The following is a 12,627-nucleotide window of genomic DNA, read 5'->3' as shown; positions in this document are numbered from 1 at the left end:
GACCAGCAAAGCTTTTCCTCTCTCCTTCCTGTCCTACTGTTCTCTGCCTTAGTTGCTTCAAAACAAGTCCTTTTTTAAAATTGTTGACAGTATTACAGATGCCCCTTTATTCCCCACCTGCACCCAGCCCCTGCCCCACCCCAGGCCTTCACCACACTATTGTTTATATCCATGGGCTATGTATATATGCATATAAGTTTTTTGGTTAATCTCTTCCCATCCCTGTTGCAACTACTTAGCTCTATTGTTGTAGCACAAAGCATAAGAGGACAGTGTAACAAGAGGACATGGTCTTTGTCAGTAAAACTTTATTTATGGACACTGAAATTTGAATTTTTAAAAACATTTCTGTGTCATGAAATATTCTTATATTGATTTTTTTTCAGCTGTTAAAAAAATGAAAAAAACATCCTTAGCTTGTGCGTTATAGTTAAAACAGGCCGAGTTTGCCCATTGGCAGTAGTTTGCCAACCTCTGTTTTAGACTTCCTTTATACAAATGTAAGCAAATACAAATATATAGTCTTATTTTTTTCTCCATTAAAGATATTAAATAATTCTGGCTTATTCCCTCTAGTGCAAGCTTCTTATCTATAGTATCTCAATTTTTGGTTGTTGGAAATTATTCCGGTAACCACCCTAAATCTTCAGTAACTATTCAATATGCATACTTCTTCACAAAGCTGGGCTTCTGTTTCCCTTGTTCAGAATGAGAGAACTTTAGTATGGTGTATCTTGGATCAGTAGAGCCAGAGGAGACCTTGGATATCATCTTGTCTATCTCTTTACTCCTTTTTCCATTTTATAAATAAGTAATCTGAAGTATAGAGTTTTTTTTAAACTTTTATTTTATCAAAGGTAGAGATAGTTCTACAACCCTAGTGAAGGAAAGCTTTAGTTTGACATAGGTCATAAAGAATAGGAAAACAGAAGATTATAGGATCTGCAGTGTCCACTGTCATTGAAGTTTCCAATTTCTCTGTCCCTTTGCCTGGCTTGATGACAGTGGTGTATATTTCTGGAACTTTGTGTCTGCTATGTGTGTTTACAGTGGCATGTTCACTGTACCATGGGTATTAATAGTAATGTGGAAGGATGTTGATGGCTGCTAGGGAGCATCAGAGGCCAGGGAAGACTCAAAGGAGGGATGGGTTTGTGGTGGAAATGTGGGGTTTGTTGGTAACTGGATAAATAAACTTGTTTGTATGTCTGGTTAGCTTTTTTTTTCTTTAAAGTTGGGGCCAGGGTTTCAGTGTTATGGAAAGACTAAAGATGAGTAAGGGAAAAGATGTATTATAACTTTCATTTAATGTGTCCTAATAACTGCCTTTTTTTCTTTTTCCAACTTCAGCATGTCTCAGATTTAATAGTGCCTTCAAGACATGTTGTATTTTGTTGTTATAACCATTGTTGTCAATGCTGGGAACATTGGCTGATTAGAAGGGCAAGCAATGAGAAGGTATTTAGGCAAATAGGTTAGTGACAATTTAAATAGACCAAACTTTTCCACTACCTGAACAGCTAATATGAAGCATGCCTCCTTTTTCTCATGCTTCATGCAGTGCTCACTCGTCATGGGTACACTAAATCAGGATCTGTCTCCATGAATGGATAAGCCTCGCTGTATACACTATCTCTTTCCCTCAGTTCAGCTCTGTGTACTCTATATGTTTCATTATTCTCTGGTCATACTTTATTTTAATTTTGTTTCCTACCTTTAATTCTTATTTAGACCTTTTCTTTATTACTCCTCCCAGTGGCTCAGAATCGATTTTAAAAATCAAAATTCAAAAACAAAAATCAGAATTATTTTATTGGTTTTTTTCTGAGAGCAGTCATTTTATGGCTTCATAAATTCATTTATCAAAATACTATTGCCAGTCAAAAGGCCTGCCTTTTAAAAACTTGCTTCCTAGCAGGGGAGGATAGATAATAAATTATAAACATTATTACTGAATAAAGGTAGTATTTTAAAAAGTAATGTAGCCTAACTTTACTTTCAGGCACATAGGGTAGATGTACTTTTCCCTATTTCTCTTGCTAAGTACAACTAAAACCCATGGATATTTTGTATGTATTTATATATAATATACATATTTATATATAATATAAAATGTAAGAATATATATAAAGGTAGTGAGAAGAAGGCAGACCAGGATGCTCAAGAAACTTAGCAAGAACTTCAATAGCATGAAAAAGGATATAAAAACAACAACAAAAAATCAGTTAGAAATGAAGGATACACTAACTGAAATGAAGAATAATTTATAGGGAATCAACAGTAGAGTAGATGAAGCTGAGAACCAAATCAGCAATTTGGAATATAAGGAAGCAAAAAACACCCAATCAGTACAGCAAAAAGAAAAAAAAATCCAAAAATATGAAGATAGTGTAAGGAGTCTCTGGGACAACTTTAACCAACATTCACATCATGGGGATGCCAGAAGGAGAGGAGAGAGAGCAAGAAATTGAAAACCTATTTGAAAAAATAATGACAGAAAGCTTCCCTAACCTGGTGAAGGAAGTAAACATACAAGTCTATTTTGAACTCTGAATCTGGTAGTTTGCTTGCCTCCATTTCACTTAGTTTTTTTTTCTGGAGGTTTCTCCTGTTCTTTCATTTGTGACCTGTTGCTTTGTTTCTTCATTTTTTTCTGCTTCCCTATGTGTGTATTAGGTAGAGGTGCTACGTCTCCTGGACTTGGTAGAATGGCCTTGTGCAGTAGGTTCCTGTAGGGCCCAGAAAAAGAAACATTTCTCAATTTATTTTATGAAGCTAATATTGCCCTGATATCAAAACTTGAAAAAAACAGTACAAATAAAGAAAACTACAAACCAACATTTTTCATTAATATAGATGCAGAAATCCTTAACAAAATATTGACAAATAGAATTCAGCAATATATAAAACATATTAATAGACTAAAGAAGAATAAGATATATCAATTGATACAGAAAAGTATTTGACAAATTTCACCATTTGTTCCTTATAAAAACTCAGAAAAATAGGAATAGAGGAGAACTTCCTTTATTGATAAAGATCATCTACATAAAACATATAGCTAACATTGCCCTTAATGGTGAAAACTAAATGCTTTCTCCCTGAGATTGGCAACAAAGCAAGGATGTCTGTTCTTACCACTCTCACTCAAGATAATGCTGAATGTTCTACCAGTGCAATATGGCAAGAGAAGGAAATAAAAGCCATACAGAACAGAAATGAATAAAACTGTTTCTATTTGCAGATGACATGCTTGCCTATTTAGAAAATCTTAAGGAGTTTACCAAAAACAAACAAGCAAACAAAAACTAGAACTGAGAAATGAGTTCAGCAAAGTTGCAGGATGAAAGATACAAGATTCAACATATAAAAATGTATTATATTTCTGTACAAGGAAACATTGAAATGAAAAATACAATACCATTCATAATCACTCAAAAAATGTGAAATGCTTAGTTGTAAATCTACCAAAGCATGCATAGGACTTGTATGCTGAAAACTCTAAGATGCACGTAAAAAAACAAAAAAGATCCAAATAAATGGAGGGACACACCATGTTTATTAATTGAAGACTACATAATAAAATGTCAATTTTCCTCAAATTAATATACAGATTTAACATAATTCCTATCAAAATTTCAGCAAGATGTTTTGTAGATACAGAAAGATTAAGTTAAATGAAAAGGCAAAGGAAGTAGAACAGCTAATTTTGAAAAAGAAATTTAAAAAGTGAGAAGAATCAGCTTACCAATTTCAAGACTTATAGATTGCTACAGTCATCAAGAATGTGTAGTATTGGCAGAGGCATAGACACACAGATCAGTGGAACAGAATACAGAACCTATAAATAGCCTCACAAAAATATGCCCAAATAATTTTGACAAAGGTGCAGAAGCAATTCAAAGTAGGAAATATAGCCTTTTCAACAAATGGTGTTGGAGCAGTTGAACATCTTATATTTCACACCTTATACAAATATTAACTCAAAGTAGATTATAGACTTAAAATATAAAAGTTAAAGCTGTAAATTTTCCCCCAAAAAAATTCTTCAAGATTTAGAACTAGGCCAACAATCCTTAGACTCAGCACCAAAAGCACAACCCTTTAGAAGAGAAGTTAATTCATTGGAGTTTGTCAAAATTAAAAGTTTGCTTTGTGAAAGGCCCTCTTAAGATGATAAAAAGACAAGCTACAGACTGGGAAAAAATACTTGCAAATCACATATCTGGCAAAATAGAATAGTCAGCCCTCTGTATCTGTGGGTTGTCATCTAAATTAACCAACTGCAGAAGTAAAATATTCAGAAAAAAAATACCAAAACTTGAATTTGCCAGGCACTGAGCCCTATGCTGAATCTACACGAGTGAAGTGATGTGTACGAATATATTGCTGTAGACTGTATGCAAATACTATTTTATATATGGGACTTGAGCATCCTCGGATTTTGGTATCCACAGGGGGTTCCCGAATCAATCCGCTGTGGATACCGAAGAATGACTATATAAAGAGCTCTCAAAAATAACAGTAAAAACCCAAAGAACCCAAATCCAGTTAGAAAACTAACAAAAGACATGACAGGCATTTCACATAAAGAGGATATACAGATGGAAAATAAGCATATGAAAAGATGCTCAATACCATTAGCTAGTGGGGAAATACAAGTTGAAACTACAATGAAGTACCAATGCGCACCTGTCAGACTGGCTAAAATTAAAAATAGTGACAACAAATGCTGGTGAGGATGTGAAGAAACACACATTACTGGTAAGAATGTAAAATGGCATAGCTACTCCAGAAAACACTTTGGCAGTTTCTTAAAAATTCTATGCTACTACCTCTCCACCCAGCAGTTGCACTGCTGGAAATTACCTCAGAGAAATGAAAACAAGTTCACACAAAAACCTGTACATGATTGTTGATAGTACCTTACTTGTACTAGCCCAAATATGAAACATCTTAGATGTTCTTCAATGGGTTAATGGTTGAACAAACAGTGGTGCCTTCAAACCATGAAATACTACTTAGCAATGCAAATGAGTGGACTATTGATCTCCAGTTAATTATGCTGAAGGACAAAAGCTAATTCTCAAAGTTTACATATTGAATGATTCCATTTATGTAACATTCTTGAAGTTACAAAATTACAGAAACAGAGAACAGATCAGTGGTTGCCAAGGGTTAAATTGGAAGAGGGGGAAATGGCGCAGAAGGGAGATGGATACTTGTGATGATGGAAATGTTCTGTATCTTGACTGTAATCAATGCCCATATCCTACTTGTGATATTGTCCTATAGTTCCTACTTATGACATTGTCCTATAGTTCCTACTTCTGACATTGTCCTATAGTTTTGAAAGATGTGACCATTGGAGGAAACTGATTAAAGGGTACATGGGATCTCTCTGTATAATATTTCTCTAAGCTGCATATGAATCTATAATTATCTCAATAAAAATTTTAATTAAAATTAATTAAGTTGGAATAGAAAAACAAAGTAGAGCAAAATATAAAGGGGTTTGGGAATTCTAGATTTGCAGGGAAGTATGATTTTAGAGTGGTCATAGTATGTTTAATTGAGACGGTGACATTTAAGCAAAGATTTGAAGAGGTTGGGGAATTAATCATGTGCCTATTTTGTAGAAAAACCATTCCGCTAGAGGAGCAGCCAGTGTAATCAGTAGCTTGATTGTAGAACTTACAATTAGCTGCTTATATATTTTCTGCCCCTAGAATATGAGTTTCCTGAAGACAGAGTCAGCGTCTTATTTGCAGTTTGCATCTATATTTCCAGTGCCTATCTAGGCACACAGTAAATTCCTAATTCTGTTCATAAATTCAACCTTGTTTTGCATCATACAGATCCAACTCTCCCATTCTTCTTCCTAGAATTTTACATATAATAAGTAGGATTACAATGTAACTTTGTTGTTGTACAGGCATATTCCATCACCAGAAATAAATAATTTTACTCGTTTTTTTAAATATATCTTTATTGATTTCAGAGAGAGGAAAGGAGAGGGAGGGAGGGAGATAGAAACATCAGTGATGAGAGAGTCATTGATCTGCTGCAGCCCACAACACGAGCACGTGCTCTGACTGGGAATTGAACCCCGATCGCCTGGATCCTAGGTCGATGCTCAACCGCTGAGCCACGCCCGGCCTGGCCAATAATTTTACTCTTTATCAATCACGTATGCACTCAGAGCCCTGAGGAGGGGGGTAAACCATTTCTGTTTCCGTTAGTTTTCCTTTTATTTCATTGAATATGATTCAGATAGGTGCTCAGTCTTTCATTTGTTTTTCCCTCCTTCCCCTTTTTTCTTCCCTGTCCCCTTCTCGTAGTTTGTCAGTTTCATGTTGTTGTCATGTTTGTGCTCAGTGATTGTGAGAATCCTCTCCTTTTATGTTCATTCACCCTGTGTTTTAGAGTGGAATGTCTCCAAGGCAAACACACCTCTTTTGCTTAGCCTGATGGTGTTTTGTAGCTTAATTTCAAGTTATTAGGCTCTTGGACACCCTACTTTTCACCAGGGAGTGAGGATGGGTTACAAAGAAGTAGGTAGAGTACCCTATCTTGCCATTGCCGATAATCATAATAGTTGAGCAGTTTTTATGAGCACAAACTATGTATCAAGCCCCGTGCTAAAAACATGACACACATTATCTCTATTACTCCTCAACTACTCTATAAGGAAGGTGGTATTATTGTTCCCTTATATACTGATGAGGAAATGAGATTTAGAGAGACTGAATGGCTTGTTCAGAGTAACAGGACCAGTAAATGGCAGAGCTGGGACCTGAACCCTTGACTATATATCAAAATCTAGATAGAACACTCTCTAGATTTCTTTATCAGTTTGGATTCATAGTTGAAACTACATAACCCACTCTAGCTTGTTTAAACATAAAGGGAATTAATTAAATGATATTAGATAGCTCACAGAATCTCTGGGAATGCCAGAGAGGTCCTATATTTAGCCTTTTCTTACACCTGATCACTTGTATCTAGCACACAAATCTGTCTCCCCAAATTGTCACCTACTAATTTATAGTTACTAACCCTTACCTTAAAAGAGGAGCATGAGGGTAGGTGATAGAACATTACGGAAAATATTTCCTTAATAAGATTCCCCTGCACGCATGGGAGGAGGTCTGTGACTGCACTGACTTCAGAACATTTCCTCACAGGACACTGGCTCCAACTGTTAGAGAATAGACTTTGAAAAGAGAATGCTGTGCTGATAAGTGATGTCACAGTTGGGCAAAAGAACATGTGCTAATGAACCATGCAAAGCCCCAGTCACTAAAGTTGGGATTTTACAGATGTGTTTTTATGGATCCTTATTTACCATGAACATTTAGATGGTAATTGGATCACAAATCGTCTGTTAAAATAGTTATTTCAGCTTTCCCCTGACCATCATAATCTTTTGGTAATCCCTCTTTTGGCCCTCTTCAGCTGTCTGCCCTTAATTCAGAGAGGCCAGCTTCCCCTTTGCTGCTGTGAGTGAAGGCTGAGCCTTAATGTGTGGCCATTACATAGCTTCTCAGCTTTCTAGTCAATAGAGGCCAGATCACTTTATATGGTCACTGGCTTCTCCAATGTGGAGAGCAACTCCATCCACTCCCAGAGCAGATGTTCCCACTGATGAAAAGGACATAAATAATAGCGATTTCCAGTTATTGAATACTCAGTATGTACCAGGAACTGTGCTAAGTGCTCTATCTGCCTTGACCCATTTAATTCTCACAATAAGCACACACCTAGGTACTATTATTTTAATTAGTTTACAAATGAAGTTGAGGATCAGAGAGGAAAAAAACTTGTCTAAGGTCACCCAGCTTGAGCTCCTAGTGGAGTAGAATTTAGACCCAAGTGTGTAGGAGTACAGAATCTGTACACTTAACTCTCATACCAGACTGCCTCCCTTGACTAGAATTCTTGTGTGTTGACTTTGAGGCAATGTCATCCAAATATTCTCCTGGCAGCTGGATGAAGCTGCTTGTAGCAGGAAAGGCAAATTCTCCTGAGAAGTTGATGAGTGTTTTACTCCAGAGAAGACTCTGCTGTTGTATGCCTGAATTGCTTGTGCCCTTGGGGCTCAAAGAGGAGACTATGATTATTTAAGTTGAGAATTCACTTGGTTCAAGACAAAATTCTTATGGAGAGAGTTTTCACTATTTTTAGTTATCCGTTTTTTTATGGGAAGTTTAATCTAATTTAATTCAATTATATGAAATGTTAGTAAAAGATGTTCTGGAACTTAGAATGAAACATATGACCCAAGGGAGGTGGGTAAGTCATTAGGAATAAAATGTCTGACTGTGAGGGCTGTTAAACATTTGGTCATTGTGTAACCTCTGGAAAATCCTGAGGACCAGCGACATTTCTATCTCCCAGAGGTGGTTCAGGTGTGAGATTCTCTGCAGAAGGCCTCAGGTTTCCTTGTGATTCTTATTCTTCATAAACTTATTTACTGTGTCAGTTTAGGTTCTCTGAGAAGCAGACACTAAGGCAGGAAGTAGACATGTATGAGTTTTATTTGGAGAAACACCCCTGAAAGGTAAAGAAGAAAGGAGCAGGGGTAGGCAGGGAGAGCCTTCAGCAGTGATGCTGGTCTGACAGTTGTGAAAGGTGCAGAAGGAAAGAAGATTGGGCAGGAAGAGCTTCAGACCTCAATGCAGTTCTGAGGAAGTCTTGGCCAGGCTGATGGGAGTCTAGGCAAGCATTCCCCGTGAAAGAAATTTGTTGGGGGATGACCTAGCTCTACTTCACCTTCTGTGCTTAGTCATTGCCTAGGAGCAGCATGGGGGTCAAGGGGTGGAGGGTGGGGTGGGGAGCATGGTCTTAGAGTGAACAATGCAGTAGATCTAATGGTACAATAGCTGGAGGCTGTCAGACGGCTTCTAGCAGCAGGTTCTCTTGAAGGGAGGAGAGCTGAGGGAGCCATATCCGTGTCTGCCACAGTTACATACTGCATTGCTGAACTGGGGTACTTTCCTAAAATTTACTGCTAGTGTCAGATGAACCAAGAAGTAGACTATTTTCTCCTAAAAATAAATCCCCTGGCTTCAAAATGCATTGTCTAATGAAACCCCTTCATCCCTTTCTTTCTAGATGCCATATCCAACTATCTAGCCTTTTATTATTATTTTTTTCTGGAATCTGCTAAAGCTTTGCAATTTTGATATCTAATAATTTTTCTAAATGCTTCAATTTAAGTTTTGATGTGCATAGGAAGAACACTTTTGCACTTACTTTTCGCTTTCACTTTTCCATAAATATAGATAAATCTAAAATGATAATTTTGTCTTTTGAATATATTTAAAATTTGTTCTTTCTCTCCATACCCTGTGCTGTTAGATTAGCACAGTTCCCTCATCTTTACTTCCTTGGATTATTTTAGTAACTTTCCATTTGTTCTCTCTGCCTCTGTCTTGTTGATGTTTGGTTCACTTTCTGTACAGGTACAAAACACAAATGTGACCTTTTTAGAAAAATTCCATGGCTTATTAGCATTTAGAGAGGGGAAAAATCCAAGTTCCCTAGCATGAGAAGTGAAGCAGTCCATAACTTGTCCCTGCTCACCTTGCTAGCCTTATCTCCTTCAGTTCTCCTCCATGTGCTCTCTATTCCAGTGCTATGGAACCAATCGTATTCTGCACATTGCCTGCCTATCTATATACGTTTTCTTTGTCTAGACTATACTATTTTGTGCCCACTGACACACTGCTACTAAAAATCTGGTCAGATATCACATTCTCTTTGAAGCTTTTCTGGATTTCTGTTCAGAATGGACCACTTCATCTTTTGTATTCCTTCTGAATCCCCTATTGGTCTGTAATTGCAAGCTCCATGTTTTGCATTATAATTATTTGTATCCTTTCTGTAATGGACCAGATTGTTTCTTATTTTTATTTGTAATTCTTGCCCCTAGTACAGTGTTTGGCCTATGAGAGGTGCTCAATAAATATTGGTGAACTAAACCAAAATTGAGTTACCCTCATTGCATTGCCCACAATGTTTACTACAGATCCTCTTTGAACAACTATTTGTGAAATGGGATGTAAATGAATGAAATGAAAATGTATTTAAGGAACCTTAAGGAAACTCAATTTCAGTATTCATTAACTGGACTTGATAATGTTTACATCTCACCGATTTTCATTACTTGAGAGCAGTTGCCTTACTTGCCTTACTCTGGGGTCTACACCATTCATCTGTGTATAACATATGTTTATATAAATATGATGATGCAATAAGCAAGAATTGAGGGTCTGAGTTACCTTGCAAGCATGACCCTCACATATCATTTTCATTTTCATATAACTTGTACCTGAGCAATTATATCGGGTTATATCTTCAGAAAAATGTCACTAGTGATGTGTGACTGCTCTTCATTAAAATTCCCTGTGGGTTTTGCCATTAGAAAGACTTACAAAAAAGAAATTAAACTTTATTGCTAAATGCCTACCAGAGTCCCTCTTTTACAAATGTTGCTACATATTTATTTGTTCCTTCATTTATCATTTCTTTCATTCATTCATTCATTCATTCATTCATTCATTCATTCATTCATTCATTCATCTTTCAGCTTATTGTGGTAGGTAAAAACAATCCATAAGGAAAAAAAATAAAGAGTAGTTGTCAGTTATTGAATGCTCATTCAGGCGGCAAGCTAGGTGACTTAATCCTCAAAACAGCTCTGTGAAGTAGTAGAAAATATTCATTTTAAACATGAAGAATTGGATGTTCAGAGAAGTTAACAAGGGGAGCTAGGATTCGAAGATAGGAGTTAGTGCTTTGAAATAGCTCTATTTCAGGATTGATTTCAGAATTATTCTCACTACTCACCTGAAGATTGCTTATGTAATTTATATATCTGAGTTGTTTTCCACTCAACCCAGGAATCTGATGATACCAACTTCCATATTAGAAGGCACACCTAATTAAATTCTGAGTCACCATACTATTTATTGAACATCTAATATATATAGTTAGAATGTTTATAAATTAGGTATTAATTTGCCTATAAGAATTGTTTCTACTGAAAATGCTAATGGTTCTTCCTCAAATTCCTCCCGTTTTCAACCAGCTAAAAGTGAGTTGGGGTGGTGGGGAGGGTGTCTGCATTTAAACTGACAATGATAAAATAGTCTTGAGTGGATCAGTTTTTGTGTAACTTTTATAAATGGCTTCCTCCAAGTGTGAGGGAGGAATCCCATTCGGAAGCATCTTTAAGTTCTCTGAGTAGACATTATTAGCAAAGCTTACCCTCCCAAGTTGAAAACATTTATGGATAAGAAGTTGTCACTGCATTTAAATGGTGGCAGACATGTCCAAGGAATATTATAGGGATTTGACCCCTTTATGAATCTGTGATAGATGAATGTGTGGAGATGCAACTAGTGGGCAGCAGAACAATATTGGAATGGTGATAATATGAGGAAATAGTATCATCATGTAAGAAGCTTGGAATGAATATAAAGAATGGTTGTGTTTACCGGAGAAATCAACTGCTTCCACATGTTCCCTCTCTACAACACCTGTTTTACAATATGAAAATTTGGTCATTTACATTTTCATATTGAACTTTTTTGTTAAATAAACTTTTGTAATAGAAAAAAAGGCCTCTTCCTTCCCTACAGCCCTCACCAAAAAAGCAAGAATCAAAAAACCTGGCACAATCTGACATAGTTGCCAGTCCCCATGTGAGGCCTATATTTTGCTTTCAATAAAGACAAACCACAGTATAACCCAAAGGGACCACTCAGACCTATAGCAGCCTCATTTCTTCCCAGTAGGAGGCATGGTGAGGATAGATGCTCTAGAGATGGAGCAATGCTAATGTGGAAAGGGCTGACTGAGGAGGGGAGTGGAGGGTGAGCTCTGTGTAAAGGTAGGGGCCAGGCCTATGTGTTAAGGCTAATCAGAATAGATGATCTGATTATCTCCCAGATATATAAACACTCCCAAAACTTAATGGTTCTATTTATGTTGAAAGAAATCAAGAAACAAACTTAGTTATGTTATTTGGAATAAATCTGTGCAGATGGGAAGCAGAACCAGAAACTGTTTGAAGTTTTCGTGACAAGCTAGGACATACATGAGTATAATAACTTTCCCTTTTTGAAAGGGCTTGATTTTATCAGCTTGTTTACCTATCTGTCACAATAGAGCATAAAACCAAGAAACGTTTGCATAGGCTGGATATCTGAGAAACGTGTTCCTGGTAGCTGAGAAGCAACGAGAGAGTCATATGTCAGTTTTCTGCTCTTTGTTAAATGCAGTAATAAACTAGTTCTTCAAAAATCACCTAACTGGGTGTCAAATAGAGTGACAGTGGGCAGTTTTATAGCAAGGGGTAGACATTGTCTGTGTAACAAATTGCTCTCTTGCATCGGTATTTTATGCCCTGTGCAGATAAATCAAAAGCAATTTGTCCCATTCTCAAAAATTCACTCCCATTAAGTTGTTAAACAAAGCAAGTAATTGTTCTAGAGTTTTCTATTCTTTAATCTCCAAGCAAAGGACACTATTTAAGTCTCTGACAAACCTGGGTGGTTATTACAGCTGGAACAGAACTGGTTAAATCTTATTCTGCCTTCCAAGAGGGAGCTAAAAGTA

At 36.7% G+C, this 12,627-nt stretch overlaps 1 protein-coding gene and 1 pseudogene across 2 annotated transcripts in view; both read left to right on the top strand.

Moving 5' to 3' along the window:
* HPSE2 (heparanase 2 (inactive)) overlaps window positions 1-12,627 on the top strand; it is a 403,699-nt gene that overhangs the window by 123,396 nt on the left and 267,676 nt on the right. The gene's annotated exons all lie outside the window — the stretch shown is intronic.
* LOC148091559 (small nuclear ribonucleoprotein G pseudogene) lies at window positions 11,193-11,467 on the top strand (annotated as a pseudogene).

Source organism: Miniopterus natalensis, chromosome 14 (genome assembly GCF_054644295.1).
Source record: "Miniopterus natalensis isolate mMinNat1 chromosome 14, mMinNat1.hap1, whole genome shotgun sequence".
Taxonomy (NCBI): domain Eukaryota; kingdom Metazoa; phylum Chordata; class Mammalia; order Chiroptera; family Miniopteridae; genus Miniopterus; species Miniopterus natalensis.
Note: the sequence above shows the minus strand (reverse complement) of the source record. Positions and strands in the feature narration are given on the sequence as shown.